At 49.1% G+C, this 16,451-nt stretch overlaps 1 protein-coding gene across 1 annotated transcript in view; it reads right to left on the minus strand.

Annotated features, from left to right (window-relative positions):
- Positions 1-16,451, minus strand: part of Dh44 (diuretic hormone 44) — a 411,787-nt gene that overhangs the window by 230,296 nt on the left and 165,040 nt on the right. The gene's annotated exons all lie outside the window — the stretch shown is intronic.

The raw sequence follows: 16,451 nt of genomic DNA on the forward strand, positions 1-16,451 counted from the left end.
ATCGCTGTCCCTACTCAAATATGTGGCCGCCTTGACTTCTAGGGGCGACGGCTGTGACCAGATCACAGCACTACAGGTATATAAATAATCTGTACTTTCTGGTATGATGTATACCTTGCCAGTGTTGAACGTGCCACGTAGTTCGTTGTCTAAATTGGAACGGGACCACCATGTTGCACTCCGAGTCATTCACGGCTTACCTCATGAGGCGCGGTGTGTTTCATTACTCACTGAAGCACACCAGCTGTCCCTGAAGCTCCAATCAGACCAGAGAGCGTTATATCACGTAGAGCGTCTGCACCGAGCATTGGATTGCTGCTGCTTGAGGGGCCGCCGCGAGTCTGCGCGAAGACACACAAATCAGGCAAGGAGTGCGGCTCCGCGAGCCTCAGCTGAGTTGCTGCACTATGATATCATTATCACGCTTTCATTGACACTTGCTGGAGGATCGACTCGTGTTACAAAATATACATAAAATTCCTTGCAAGCGCACACTCCGCGCACTAGTGCCAAAATGGCCCACCAAGTCACCATCTTTTGTTAGTCTTCGCAATAGATGCACTTTATTGGGCGAGAAACACAGCCACGCCCAACTGCAGGGTGGTAGTCAATGAAAGCCTCGCTTTAGTGCAGAGCCCTTGCGTGTCATAATAGTAGCTTGCTGCTTGGAAGGCAGAATGAGTGCACTATCACTTGAGGCAGCTTTTTCTTTTTTTTTTCAAAAGCAGATTTCCATCGAGTTGATTTCCTTTGCGGGTTGGGCAAAGGCATGCCACCGAGGCCGCGGAGGTTTGAGCGCATTCGCGTCGCTTGTCTTCTCGGCCACTCCGGCGGGAAGCGGGCGCTGCGCATGCGGCGGCGCCCATAACAAATGCATCGCACCAAGGGGCAGCCGTGCCCTGGCAGCGAGCTCGCCTACGGAGCCGGCGAGGTGCGCCAGATGACCTGCTTTCAGAGCGTCTCAGCAGCGCGGCTGTGTGACCTTTGGCAATTCACAGCGAAAGGGGCGTGAAGAACTGACTTCCCACAGTTACTACTAGCACCATGTAGCGTTAGTTCCCAGTGTTATTTACGCGATACCACGCTGTTGCGCAATTCATATCGCCCTTAACCACTTCGTATGTGCCCAGGAATAGCTACGGGTTCTTCGTACCGGTGTATTTAAAAATACGCGAGACAAAATGCGCAGAAAAGTAATAATAACCGTAATTAATAATATTATTGTGTATTATTATTATTGTTGTTCTTGTTGTTGCCCGCCAGCACCAAGACTCCAGTGGTTGTTCCACGGCAAACACCATTGATTGATTGCGTGATTGGTCTATTTGTTCGCAACCTCGCATCTCACCGGCACATCACTAGGCTCTGTATTAAGGGTGCTCAGAATTGTTAGCGTTGCCTTACGGTGAATCTTTTTCCGACTTTCTATAGATTCCCGGTTGCGTTGTTTGGATTACATGATACTCAGGTTGGGTTTGGAATAATACAAAGGTGTCACAGAAAGTTGGAGACTTGTGTCGATCAACTGGAAGAGAGCAACCCAGTCAACATTTGGGCAAGGGTACTTTTCAAACACGTGTTGTGCAACACGTTCGATGCTGCAGTATACTCGATATGGCCAATGTACCGCCAACGTGCTCTCGGGCGTGGTGCCTGTAGTAACTGTTGCCGTGCGGTAACGGCGTCTTGCAAGAACAGCTGGTGGAATCATATTTCAGGAAGTTGCATTTTTATAATTTGCTTGTTCGCCGATGCGCATCTGTAGACCCGCTATCGTCGCTCTGCACTGCACGACCTTCTGACGAAATTGAATTCTCAGTGACACATATCTCGATGCAACAACACACTCCTAATCGCATTGCACATAATTGAGTAAGTTTCATATACCTGTAAAAAATGATATGCTTACCAAGTGGAACCTATGGGCGGCGAAAGTCCTTTTCCATGCTTCTGCTGCCGCATAACACTCTCAATGTAGACACCTCGCCGCGCAGGGGCTGGAGACCGAAAGGGGCCTCCTAGACCAGGCGGCGAGGGTAGCCAGGGTGACTGATGCTCTGGAATAAGGACCCAACTATTCGCTCCCTCCAACCCTACCCCTTCCTCATTCCCTTTTCCCTTCGCTTGAATAATCAATAAAAGCCTTCCATCCATTCAATACTCCTAATTTCGTTAAAAGTGCCACTAAGTTATTAGACCATCTTAGTGACCACGTACATTCCACTTTTTGTCGAAGATGTTCCACTGAATCAGTGTAGTTTACGCGGAACGAGAGTGCAGCGACCAAAAGGCAAAAGGGCAGTGTTGAACAAGACTCTTGGCACGGTGGTTGAACTCTGAGCACGCACTAGATCCCGGGGGCGAAATGCGACAACGCATTTCACATGGCTGCGCGTGGGAGGAACCCAGGGGGTCAAAATTTTTCTAGAGTCCCCGACCATACGCCGTGCCTCATAATTTAGCTGGCCTTGTGGGCCACGCCGGAGCTTGGCAGGCGACAGTGGCCATCCACGCACGCCACCTCCAGGAGCGTGCAGCACCGCCGGCCGATCGAAGCAACAGGGTGCGCCACTTCACCTGCGCGGCCTCTCGGGATCCACCAAGGGCCATTAATGCAGCCGCGCGCGATGAGGTCGCGAGAGAGTTGCTGGCGGCTGATGCGCCGCACATCCCGCAGCCCATGCACGCTTCATTGGCCGGGCTCGGCCGTGCACATGTTCGTGCTTCACTGCTCTGCAGGGTCTGCTTCAAAGCGCGCAAATGTCCGTGTGTACTGTAAAGAATTGGTATATAAATCGATGAAACGGGTCGCGAGATCGCACTTTCGCCTTCCCACCCGTCAGCTCACATCTATCGCCGCTTCTCATGCAGGAATCAAGAGAATGTCGGAAACTTTGCTCATGCAGCGAGGCTGTAAGCAGAAAACTCCGACACGAACAGGAGAAGGAAAAGCACAACACAGTTATCTTGTCCTTCGCGTTCCTCTTGTGCCCACGTTTCCGATGACTAAATGTACACTATGACCAGTCTTTAACGACACGTGCGGCTACCGTTATAGATCCTTTTTATAGTTTTGGTGATCGGATGTATTATTATTAATAATCAAGTAAACCGTGTTATAAACACCGCGCAGAGGGAAATAATTACGTGGGCCAGCATAGATGCTGGAGCGAAGGACGTTGGAAAGTTTCCTAGCCAGCGTTGGCAGGCAACCACTGCCGGAGGAAGCTAGCCTCGACCACTCGGACACTGCAATCAATACGTGCAACTAAAGTGCTGTTGAAGTTTCTGCAGGACACCAAGCTAACAAGCTGCTCTAGCAAGGCAACTGTCTCAAATACATAGGCACTCACCACTTTTCTTATCATCCTCACCCATCCTAGCACTTTCACTCCCCTTCCCTCTTTTCCAGTGCAGAGTAGCAGACTAGAACGCGATAGCTCAGGTCGACCTCTCTGTCTTTCCTCTCAATAAATTCTATTCTCTCTCTCAAGTTGGCCAGCAATTGTCTCCACATAGGGACATCACGCCTACCCGCTTTAAGAGAATCGAAATTAAGGAAGGGAGGTGAAGGATAAGTGAGGCACAGCGCATCAAACAACGGAAATGACAGATGAGAAGCTAGTCCTGTGATTAAGAATACTTTTAGTACAACATCATGAACCTCATATCGAGTTTAATCACGACAACAAAAACTATTGAGCGCAGTTCGAGCAAGATTCAGTTGCTGGCATTTGCTCAGCTCCACACACGACTATTGAATAATTTGGCATTCGAGCAGCAAGTGTCCACGTTGTTCCGAAGTGTGCAGGCGTTGCTTGAGTTACGCATCGGGTGCTATTCGGCGCACACGCACGTACAAGCGCATACACGCACACACTCACACACACACACGCACACACACGCACACGCATGCACACAATCACGTAAGCCTAGTTCATGTACTGCATATTCAAGAAAATCTACTCGTGAAGGGTAAAAAGAAATCTACCCAAGTGTTTCGTCTCAACCAGACGTTTAATCAAAAATCGTTTAACTTAAATCGTTTAAAGCTTAAACTTCAAAAACAACGATCGCAGTCTTTTCGCGTGCCTGTTGCAAGTTCTACTCCGCCATAGGCAATGGAGTCCACATAACACAAACATGTTGCAAGGATAGCAATAACAGAAGGATAATAATGTTCTTCGGGATTTCTGAGAGGCAACGAACGAATTGACAATTCTGTTTCGTCAAACGCCTCGTTGTGTATGCCTTGAAGGAGGTTTTCGCAAAAGGGAGCATCCTTGCAATCTAAAATCAGTGCTGCTTACTGCTAGTCTTAAACGCAGACAGAAACATTCATTGGCCGCGGCACGTAACAACTTTTCTCCAGCGATGATTTAACTGCAGCGTTTGCACGGTGTGCAAAGAAGCGCAATCGAACTGCTGGTGGCAGGCGCAGGATGCGTCCAGTGTGCACACACGCCTCGAGTAGAGATCACGATGAACGCGCATCCACTATAGTGCAACAGAGAGATTACACTGGGGTGTTGATACATTCGCAAAATGTCTCAGCCACCTCTTCAGGAAAACATTCATCCGACATTTCCGTGAAGGCGATGTCGTAGTCACTCCCAGAAGATATCGGATGAATCAGCATCTAGAGCAAGGAGTGCTGGGCGTTATATAGAACAATAAACTCAGTGACCATTTAGCGATAAATGAGGAAGAAATGCGTTGGCATTACGTCGCACCGGTTTGAAGTCCTGGTCCCATAATTTAAACCGCGTTCCCCACTTGGCAAAGTGTTCTTCATGAGCTGGCTCGACAGGCGTCCTGCCTGTTCGAGGAGCGAAGTCACACTGACAGTAGTGCGGAGTAGATCACCGTCAGTGGCACTATGTATGTATGTATGTATGTATGTATGTATGTATGTATGTATGTATGTATGTATGTATGTATGTATGTATGTATGTATGTATGTATGTATGTATGTATGTATGTATGTATGTATGTATGTATGTATGTATGTATGTATGTATGTATGTATGTATGTATGTGTGTGTGTGTATGTGTGTGTGTGTGTGTGTGTGTAGGTATGTGTGTAGGTATGTGTGTATGTATGTAGGTATGTGTGTATGTATGTAGGTATGTGTGTATGTATGTAGGTATGTGTGTATGTATGTATGTATGTATGTTTGTGTGTATGTGTACATGCACGTGCTCTACTAAGCTCTCCATTCGCTATCTACCTCTACCACGTGATGGCTTCCCACACTTCACACACGTAGTGTTTCTCACTTGGACACTCTTATAGCTAAAGCATTAAAAAAGAGCTGTCCGGCGAAAAAGTGGATCCAACTTAGACCACTACGTTCAGGAGGCATAGTGTAAAGTCTAATCGTTACACAACCTGGTATTCAAATGAACAGGCCGAAAATACCTACAGATGTGGCATCTTATGCATGCGGTAAAGACACCGTTCTGAGACGCAGAAGGAAACGTGGCTGCTAGTTGTCTGCCAAGGTATTCCAATAAGAGAGAATAAAATTAGCCAAAGCGGGGCCACCATGAGAAGGACGTTGAGGTCTATAACTGCCTTCACAAAAGAGGAATACTGCTTCCTCTTCTTTTCACTGACAGCGCCACAAATACGGCGTCGAGTAAACTTGTGCTTGCTGCAGCTGAAATCACAGAATCCCGAAGGGACCCACAGGGAGTCAATGGCGGGAGCGTATGAGTCTGTGCAAACAACAGAACTGGAACGCCCACTTTGACGGCTAGTAGTGAGCAACACGCACGTTGGCGCATGAGGCTTTGAACGAGTGTCCCAGATGAAAGACCCTTTTCAGCATTCGCCCTGTTCCTGGGGCCTCAATGTGTGCCGGGGCCCTAGGACGTTGGTTCTTTTCTTACTACCTACATATTTTTTTTATATTCTTATTATTGCTGTGCGAAAAGTCATGGCTGTGGCTATTATAGGGTGACTACATATCGTTTCTTCATTTTTACGTCCATAGTGGGTGGGGACTTCAACGCGCCGTGCCATGCCTGGGGATACGGCCACACCACAACCAAGGGCAAACAGTTATGGCAGGACTCGCAAGACTTGTAATAGACGCTTATCACGGATTCCAGCGCCCCAACGCGTATCGGCAATTCGGTTGCAAGGGATACCATACCGGACTTAACAATGATCAAAAACATCGAAAGGGCTGCCTGGAGAAACACCCTAGAAGATCTAGGTAGCGACCACATGATCATCGAGATCACAATCTCCCGAGCGGGAACCACCCTCCCTGTCAAAAGCTTTAAATGGACAGACTGGGACAAGTTCCGCAAGCACTGGGATATCAGGCTAGACGACGAACCAATTGGTGACATTGACAGATTGATCACGGACCTGGCCAGGGATGTCGGGGAGGCCACGCAAACAATCACTCCCAATTTCCTGACGGAGAAGATGGACAGTCGCTTCGCCCACCTCTGGGAAGCCAGGAAATCCATACAAACCCGATGGCAAGGTCAGCGGCTCAATCAAAAGCTGAGAAAAAAGATAGCCGACTTAAGCAAACAAATCGAAGAGCACTGCAAAACCTTGAGAAAGCAACAGTGGGACGAAGTCTGCAACGCTGCGGATGGCCAACTCCACAACGGAAGTACGTGGTGACTGCTGAGGCACCTGCTGGGCGAAACCCAATGCAAATCCAAGAAAAGAGCCGACATGCAGAGACTTCTGCACAAAGAAAAAGGGGCGGCGAGCGAGAAGCAAATCGTCATGAAACTCTGCGACAAATACCTCCCGCAACGACCGACGGTCGAGCACGGCCGGTACACTGGCAGTCCTAGTCCCAAGTTAGATGAAGACTTCAGTGAGGCGGAAATCAGAACGGCACTCCAAGGACTCAACGGCGAGTCAGCCCCAGGACCGGACAGGGTTAACAAAACGCTAAAAAACCTGGACGACAAATCTGTCACCAAACTCACGGGCTCTATGAACAAGTGCTGGAGAGAAGGCCGCATCCCGGAGCAGTTGAAGCGGTTCAAGGCTATCCTTATTCCCAAGCCTGGAAAGCCGTTGAGTTTGGAGAAGCTACGCCCAATCTCTCTCACGTCATGCATGGGTAAGGTCTTAGAACACGCCTTCTTGAACCGTATCAACAGCCATCTAGAAGAGACAGAAACCTACCCCCACACCATGATACGCTTCCCATCCCGCCTGTCCACGCAGGACGTCATGTTACAACTAAACAACCACACCCTTGACGACAAGACAAGAAACACCAGAGCCATCCTAGGACTAGACCTGGAGAAAGCATTCGACAACGTCGCTCACGAGTCGATCCTTAAACAAGTGTCTAATCTGAACCTGGGATAAAGGGCCTACAACTGCGTGAGGGACTTTCTGAACGATCGCAAAGCCACCCTGATGGTAGGCGAGCTCGAGTCCGAAGAACAAAACCAGGGAAGAGCAGGTACCCCCGAGGGCTCAGTTATATCTCCGCTCGTTTTCATCTTAGTCATGCTGGGTCTCCCCAGCAAACTGCGGGAAATCGAAGAAATCTACCACGCTATATACGCAGACGATATAACAATTTAGGCGGACCGCGGCAGTGACGGCCAAATTGAACACGCACTACAAACGGCGATTCACAAATTTGAAGAGTACCTCCAAGGAACGGGCCTCAAATACTCCCCGAGCAGGTCCGAACTACTCCTTTACCGGCCCATGCGCAGAGGCATGCTACCAAAGAGCTACACAGGATCCCGGGAGTACGAGGAAATCGGCCTCTACACCCAAGACGGAAACGCGATCCCCAAAATTAACAAGATCAAAATCCTCGGAATGATAATTGAGGCCAACGGAGCTAACGGCGAAACCGAGAGGAAGATCGAAGGCAAAGTCACCAGCGCCACGAGACTCATAAAGAGAATAACCAATAGACACGCGGGCATGAAGGGAGAAAACGTCATTCGACTGATCCACTCATTCGTTGTCAGCCACATCGCCTACGTAGCCGCCTACCACAACTGGTACGTTGCGGAAAAGAAAAAGATCAACACACTCATAAGGAAAACGTACAAGATAGCCCTAGGCCTTCCGGAATCGACGAGCACCGAGCTCCTGGCTCAGCTGGGCATATACAACACCCTAGAAGAAATAGACGAAGCACAACGCATCTCGCAGCTCGAACGCCTGTCGACCACCACGACGAGAAGGTACATTATGAACACGCTCGGCATAACGTACCACAAGCAGCACGGCCAGAAAATACTAATCCTTAACAAAATCAGAGAGACCATTACGGTGGCAACCATCCCAAGCAACGTGCACCCAGATTACAATCGAGATAGAAGAAAGGCAAAAGCCGAGTCTCTGCTCCGTTCATTCGGCAGGGAGAGAAACGCGCGCTTTGTCGACGCAGCCGAATATCCGAACGGCCAAAAATACACCATCGCAGTCATAGACGCAGAGTCGAAAATCAGAACCACATGCAGTGTATGCATCAAACACTCGGAAATAGTGGAGGAAGTAGCGATTGCGCTGGGCCTCACAGAACAGGAATGCGAAGTCGTACTAAGTGACTCGCAAACGGCAGTAAAGAATTACGCCAAAGGTCGAATTTCCAAGGAAGCCCGGTCCATTCTGGCCAAAGCGGGCAGATCCAAAACCGCGAGCTCGAGTATCATATGGTTCCCCGCGCTCGTCACCACGGAAGGCGACGCGCTCCCGAACCTAAACCATACGGCGCACCGGACGGCGCGAGACATGACCCGCCGCGCCGAACAGGGCAACGCCTCACGCACGATAGCGAACGCTTCTCGAGCAGAACGGGACAGGCTCACCAGATACAACGACATGACCAATGCATATTTGAACGCCAGAAGGATATACCCACCGCCGAGTCCCAAATTGAACAGGAGGCAGGCCGTCGCCTGGCGACAACTCCAGACGAACACCTTCCCTAATCCATTCCGTCTGAAACGTATCTTCCCAGATAAGCATCAGGACGACACGTGCAAATTGTGCCAGGAAGGACCAGCAACACTCAAACACATGTTGTGGGAGTGCAATGTAGTTAGAGGAGGGATGGCAGTTACTCCGGAGACCCTGTCGTCGAGGTGGGCCGGCGCTCTGCGCAGCTCAGACCTCGGAATCCAGACGTGGGCAGTCCAGCAAGCACGTGAGGCGGCGTTGAGGCAGGGCCTTGACGTTCCCCCGTGAGAGACCTGAACCCGGGTTGCGTTAAACATTGCCGGACATACAAAAAAGTTGTATTTATCCATAAAAGAATAAGGGACTTATAGATTTCTTTGACAAACGCTATTCAAGACGTGCAGCAAACCGTGTAGTTTCTAAAGTATGGTGACATTTATGTTCATCAGCAGAAGCCTCTTATTTTACATGCATTCAAGACAACGTTACCAGTCTTCCGAGATGGCAAACGGACAAAGGGCATTTGCTGCAGTAAGTGGTGTTCACAGCTGAAGTTTCCCGGCGACGCTGTCCCCTCTAGAAGCACACCTGGGCTCACGAAGCTCAATGCTGAGCAAGTGGAACGGCTGACCGAGTGATGCCGACTGGGAGTCAGCCGAGCTGCACCCGACGCGCACTCGGTCGGCTTTGTGCCTGTGAGCTGGAAAGCTGAAAATGCGTTCCGCTCATCGTCTTTGAACTCGTCGGCAGTGAAGCCCGCTTGTGCTTCCACAAGCCGCCACCGCATTGTGCCGATGACTCCTTCGGACAACTTAAGGTCTATAAATAGGCAAGCCATGTCAACTTGCTCACATTGCTACGTTTCTCTCCCGCTCGCATTTCAATTTGCTCAGTTGCCAGAAATTGATGGTTTTCATTACATTTCATAAAAATCCTCAATGAATGATCTCACAGGCGCCTACAACTCATGCTTTCTGACTAAGATATTTTTTCCTAACATAATAAACTGATTTGACAAACTTTTAAATTATAATTCGCAGTCTCTACTTGTTACAAATACATTCTTAATTTGGTTCCACTTAAGTCCGGTGCCTATCAAACATCTGTACTGGCGGCTTAGTTGTTTCCAATCTGAATAAGTGACTGACATTTATGCATCGGTATTAGACAAAGTGATCACAAAAAGCTGGAAATGGCTCGTAAATTTGCGTACGCTACGTGCGCAGCAACCACCGCTCAGTTTGCGTTGAAGCGATAGATAGACAACACGAAGGTCAGTTCGCTCGCTGCTGCCGCCGCGATTCCTCATGCCAGCGTTTTGGCAGCGAGTGTCCGTGGTCATCCAGTGTGTTCATGTTTGCCTGTGCGCGTTGGCACCGTGCAAGGTAATTTAGATAGTAAGCGAAAGCTTACAACGGGGCTTTCTACTCCAGCGGCTGATTCGTATGGTGTGGCCGCGCGAGCCCTGTCTTGAATACGGTCTGGGATGCGGACAGTGTAGGCGTCTACGCGCACCGAGAGCCGATAGCGTCGTGTGCCCCGATGGCACCCACACGCTTGCGCGTCGCCCACCTTCCCGAAGTGAAACGCTACTAACTTTTTCACTCCACATGCTTGGTCAGCGCTTCGGCCCAAGTAGAGCACAGGTTTCTGCAGCTTTCAATAGCAGTTAACGCTTTTTATAACAGTTGACTGGGAATCTCTTACCGCGCCAAAGAGGTATTTCGTAATGGGAAGATCCTCCATTGCCTACGCGGGTGTCGACAGCTCAGTTTGTGGCAGGTTGATGAAATTCAGCGCTCGACCTATCGTTTCTCATCTGTCTTCCAAGTGTTTAGTTTCCTGTTAGCGCAACAATGTATTCATTAGATTTCAACCAACTCGCCCAGCAACAAGTTCTGCTAAAATTATGCAAGTTCATTAATTCCAATCATATCGCAGGTGGCAGAAAGGAGATGACATATCCTTTTGCGACTACTGTGACAACATAACCAGTTAAGATTTTAGAGGACGTGTCTGAATGATAAGCAGAAAATAGTGGCACGTATGTTTGTTTATCTTTTTCGGGTGACCGCTTTTTACCTCCTGCATGTTGTGCGCCTGCATGTATCGGAAGTTTCTCGAACGTTATCGATGTTTCGACCAGTTGTCTGTTGTCACCGAAGCTTGGTGATCACATTGCATGTGCAACGCAAATTGGCTAGAATTTTCTCGAAGACACGCAGACACCAACGATTGCTCTGGAACCTTCGACTACTCATGTACAAAAGCCGACGCGCTTGACTGGCAGATGAGATTTTCGACGATCGCCGGCTGTGTTCGCCGCTATCGTATTTCTTTGAGGGTAGCCTGCTTTTGAAGGAACAGGTTCGCCCAATAAAACGCTACGTTCGTCATTAACAGTTTTGCTGCTTCCTTCACCGTCACTACTACGTGACAACAGGAAAACAAGTAGCGGATGTAGCCTTGCACATCCGCTATTGCGCAACCAGAGATATTCGAAAGCGTCGAGTTCATACATGTGCGAACCTGTGTGCGTCGAACATGCTGCAGCAGTCGCCGAAAACTCCGGATTTTGACACGAGCGCGATCAGGAGCCATCAGTTAAACAAAGAAATGATTTCAGGCATTGTATGCCCGTTACCGTTCGAGTTGCGTAAACACAAATCCTGTGCAAGAATGCTATGATGGGACAAGGAGCACGAGAAACGTCCACCGCCTCGGTTGCCCCTATTCTTAATCCTACTCCCGTTCACTTAGCGCTGTCGGGATTGCGATTGCCGGAATTGCGATTGGTGACTGCGGGTATGTGGACCACCGAATGGGTACTTTCCGAGCGGCGCCAAAACAGCTCTGAAATTTGTGTGGTATTCGTTCAAGATGCACAGCTAAGGTGTTCGACGAATTGAAAGGCCTTGTTGAAATCTATCGCACCTGTAGTACGACAGACACCGATCTCCGGAAGAGTTCGTCAAATACTCGTCTCGCTCACGCGCCGTTCCAGCCGCGCGTGTCCGACAGCACGCGACACAGTTTCTCATCGTTTCTCGTCTGTTTTGGGTCGCTAGGAACTCGTCGGCCAGCGATCGCTAGAGTTGCGTGTCCAGGCCTTCGGATTTTCTATCACGCTGTCCTGGTGTCGTAGGCTCTTCGATTTGTCGTCCCCGCCTACCCTAAGAGTGCCCGACGCGCTGCTTTGAGACATTGAGCGTTGGCGTACGTAGCTTCTGGGGCAATCTTGGTAAGCCCGGGATGACATATCGAAAAGACCCCATGCGGGGGCGTGTGATGACTCAAATGCACGAACATGAGTGCAGTGAAATGCGGAAAGAGGGCCTGCGAGGCAACGAAGAAAAAAAAGAGAAAAATTGGGTAGGCTGTATTAGCGAAGCCACTCGCCAGTGAATTGTCTGTGCATGCTGCAGACGGCGTATTGGCACTACGGCGCGGAAATGGCTTAAGCAAATGCACAGGTAACAGTTATTCACGCTTTAGAAAGAACACACGCCTAACTTATGCTATAGCTAGTGGGCGTGTTTCGATCTGATTGCGCAGTTGTGCTCGCTCCCCGTTCGTAATGTCTTGCAGAGGATGTTTGGTTAATAGGGTAAAAAAATGACCCCCCCCCCCCGCCCCCCTACGGATGGTGCCCGAGACTGCCCTGCACCACTCGAGTCCACCGCACTCGGCTGGGACTCCGGTGCGTGTGTGGAGACGGGCATATTCCAGCGTCATCAAATATTCCTCTGCCTTGCTGTCTCTTGACGCCGTTTCTGGACCTCACGTATCGTACGCAGAGGGGCCATAACCGAGCCAAGCGCCTGCACAAAATGCACACTTGCAGGCCTCTTGATGAGCACAGGTGTGTTTTTAGTCAGCAATGCCTGCTTTTGCCCGAGTGCGCTCTCTCGAACGCGCCCAGCACAGCTCTGATCGACGAGGCTTTCTGGACGCCGAGCAAGAGGCTGCGAACTGAGCGGGTCGCGTGGCTCGAGCCTTGCACACCCGTCAAAGTGCCTGCCTTGTGCTGACCGGCCGCCGACAAGTTTGTTCTATGTTGAGCGACACTGTTTCCAACCGCTTCAAGCCCACCTTCGTCTTATTTGGAGTTATTTCTACGTCGTAAATACGAATTGGTGGCACCACGTCATGCTTTCTGGCACTCGCACGCATACACACACACACACACACACACACACACACACACACACACACACACACGCGCACACACACAAAAGAACTGCTAAATACTAAGTAATGAACGAGAAGAAAGGGGGTTAACCGAGGGGCCCGAATTTATCATTTATTTAATACAATTAGTAAGTACAAGTAATTTCCTGTATGTTGTCCTTGGCGTCTTTGTTTGTTGGCTTCTCCTGATATGATAAATAATAATTAAGTACTCTCGCAAGTTCAAGTGACGCGATTTTTTGAAACGAGAAGAGATGGATGGAACCTGAAAGTCTGTTGACCACTTGACACGACGAGCGAGTTAACAAATGCACATTTAATTTGGTTTATTTCACCCCATCAGCACACGAGTCAATTGTTTTAAATATTCCTTTTTTCCAAGGACCATCACTGATTGGAATAACCTCACGGATGACGTTGTCAGACAGACATCATTACATTCATTTCAAGAGCATTTGAATTGATTGCTGTTAATTGACCTTGTTGCTGTATTCTCTTGTTGAATCTCTATGTGCAATATTGTTTTCTTTGTGTCTGTAATTCTGTATCTCACACAATGTTTCCCACCTGCTATGATCTTGTGTACAAGATCGCAGTATTCATAAATAAAACGATTAAACGCACCCTAGTGTTGACGATAACGGGGGAAGGCTGCATATTCGCAGCTTGACTAGCACCACTCCCCCACCGGCAAGTGTCACTCGCGAATATCATTTCCTTCTTCTTTATTTGTTTTTTAAGGCTAATCGCAGCCTCTCATTGAAGCACCTTTGGGCATTACTGGAAACGGGAACGCCGAATCAGTCGCCCTCGTACACTCTCTCCTCGTCGGTCGACGTGCGCCGCGTTCGCCATCGATTTTGTGGTGAGGCAATTACCACGCATGAAACAAGACAAATGCAGTGATTAATATGTCTGCACAGGGAAACCGGCCTTCCCGAAGCTACGTGTTAAAGCCCCCCTCGAGTCTCCCCACTTTGGGCCTTATTTTCTTTCTTGGGCGCTATTTATTTTCCCGCTAAACCATGCAGCGTTGTTGAAGGTCCGCCAGACAGTCGTATGGCAGAATTCCCAAGCGCTGCTTCACGTACGTGCTTGGAAAACATAATTTCCTCGTCGTTGATATAACGACCAGTTTCGTGAGCTCCGATTGGCCGAAACCCGGCGAGGTTTCTTCAAAGGCACCCGTGCCTGGTGTAGTCAGAGCGCCATTTTCATGGATTTCCAGTTCTTTGACAGCTGCCTGCAATTGAGTTCCCACCCTTCTGGCTTGTCATTCGTCAGACAAGTCTGTGCGTGCGATGTGCGACCAAACGGCATTTACTGCACTTGAAAGTTTTCTTATCATTCCAAATGCAAGGCAAAGGGGGCAATGACATCTTGACATGTTAGGGTCAGTCGCTGCGGAAGCTACGTATTATGGTTGAGTGTCCTTTGCTGTTAAGTTACAGTGCACTAACTAATGACCGTGTTTTTTTTTCTTTGGTAGCCACGGTGAACGCAACCGATATTGGAACGCATGCAGTTGCGAAATGCTGTCGTCCTGTTTGCGAAAGGCGGCTTCTTGATCGGCACCTTAGTGAGACAAGCACCTATACGCAGCGCTAGGTCGTTACCGTTCAGAACATGGAATTACTCGCTAAATTGCGTGGGAAGACGCAGCTGAAGGTCATCTATAAAGCTGTTTCCATGCACGCTCATGGTTATTTTTGTAATGGCGGGAAAAGAAAGTTTTCTAATGAAGGGAAAGAAAGAAAACAAAAGCTTATTTGTTTTCGCTCGCTGAATAATTTTTCAAAAGAGAGAAAGGTTTTTTTTGTTTACTTTTCCCGCCTGATGCAAAGAGAAGGGCACGTTTCGACGGCCTTGCAGTCAGGTCGCTGGCGCCACCCTTTACTGCATGCGTGAAATACCAGAGTAAGTTTCCCGAATGCTGCAAGCTTCAAGGATTCCAGCTGCACCACCACCGGCAAGCGCAGCGAAATGGCGCCGGCGCCTGGCATTCTGCGCTTGAATGTCTGTGGGCATCCGCCTCGCTTCCTGTCGTTCGGAGCTGAAGAGGAGCGTCTCCACAGGATTGAGCCCTCAATAGGAATGCCAGACCGCGGATAACTTCCTTCCACATTTTTCTGGCGTTGGTGAGCGCAGAGCGTTAAGGAAGATTGTGGGGCGCACAAATGTCTGAGGATGACGAAGGACAGTCTACTGAGCTCTTCAAGGGTATCGACATTGCAGTTCCTTTGCAGAAAACGCGTCAAGACGTGCCTAAATCGCTTGCGCCACTCAGGTGTATATCGCAGGAGACCTGGAAGTGACAGAGGTGATCCAGCTCGTTGTGTGCAATGTGATGCGTTATTCACCGGCGTGAAAACGAGACAGGACACGGTACAGTAGGAACGCCTGACTTTTACAAGGCTGCACTCCACGGTGCCCAGCACATGAATAAAAAGTGTTTTTGTGGTGGAAAGTATGTATTATCCCCACAGAGCACAGCTATGCGCGCAGGAAATCACATTTTTCACGCGAACACACGATACACACGCCTGTAGTCATAAAGAGATACAGTTCCATTTTTCTTGATCGCACAGAGAAACCTTCTCAACGCGACAATCAGGATCATTGTATATGGAATACGCTTTCAGCAGCTCCCTTTCAGTGTGCGTCATGCAAATGCCTCAAATATTCATGTCAGCGATCACTGTAAAACACGTAAAGTTTTTTTTTTGGAACACGCATCTAGGCATTAGTAAATAACGGAAGCCCTGTCAAGGCTTTATTGAATGCTTTTGTCACGCTGCTAAAAGTCGGTAATTAAATGATAATTATAACATGACCAGTGGCAGATCGTTGCTGTTATGCTTCCTAATAAGTTAACCAGTATTGTAAAAAAGATAGACACAAATTGCCAGTTTTGTCGGAAAAGTGAAGCGTCGATTGCGATAGCAATTATTAGACATCTTTGCCAAGTAAGCATAGGAGTTTTGTCGGTCGTATAAACTTGGAAAGATTCGCTTACTAACTGAATTAACAAGCATGGTGTAAGCGCGCACAATCAAACATGAACAGATCACACTCGTTGGCCGCGGACACTCTCTGCCAAAACGCCGGCAGCAGCAGCGAGCGAAGTGACCTTCGTGCTGGCTATCGCTTCAACACAAACTGTGCGGCGAGAACACAGTACACACAAAGGTATTCGGCAGATCGCTTTCAAGATACGGTGCACGCGACCGCGCGCCGCCGCGCCAGGCCCCGTACACTCTCAAGTTCAACTAATGGCCACAGAGGGCGAAAAAATCGACCGCGCGCCGCTGCTAACAAAGCCGACCTAGTAGCATCACCTCGG

Source organism: Dermacentor albipictus, chromosome 5, assembly GCF_038994185.2.
Source record: "Dermacentor albipictus isolate Rhodes 1998 colony chromosome 5, USDA_Dalb.pri_finalv2, whole genome shotgun sequence".
Taxonomy (NCBI): Eukaryota; Metazoa; Arthropoda; class Arachnida; order Ixodida; family Ixodidae; genus Dermacentor; species Dermacentor albipictus.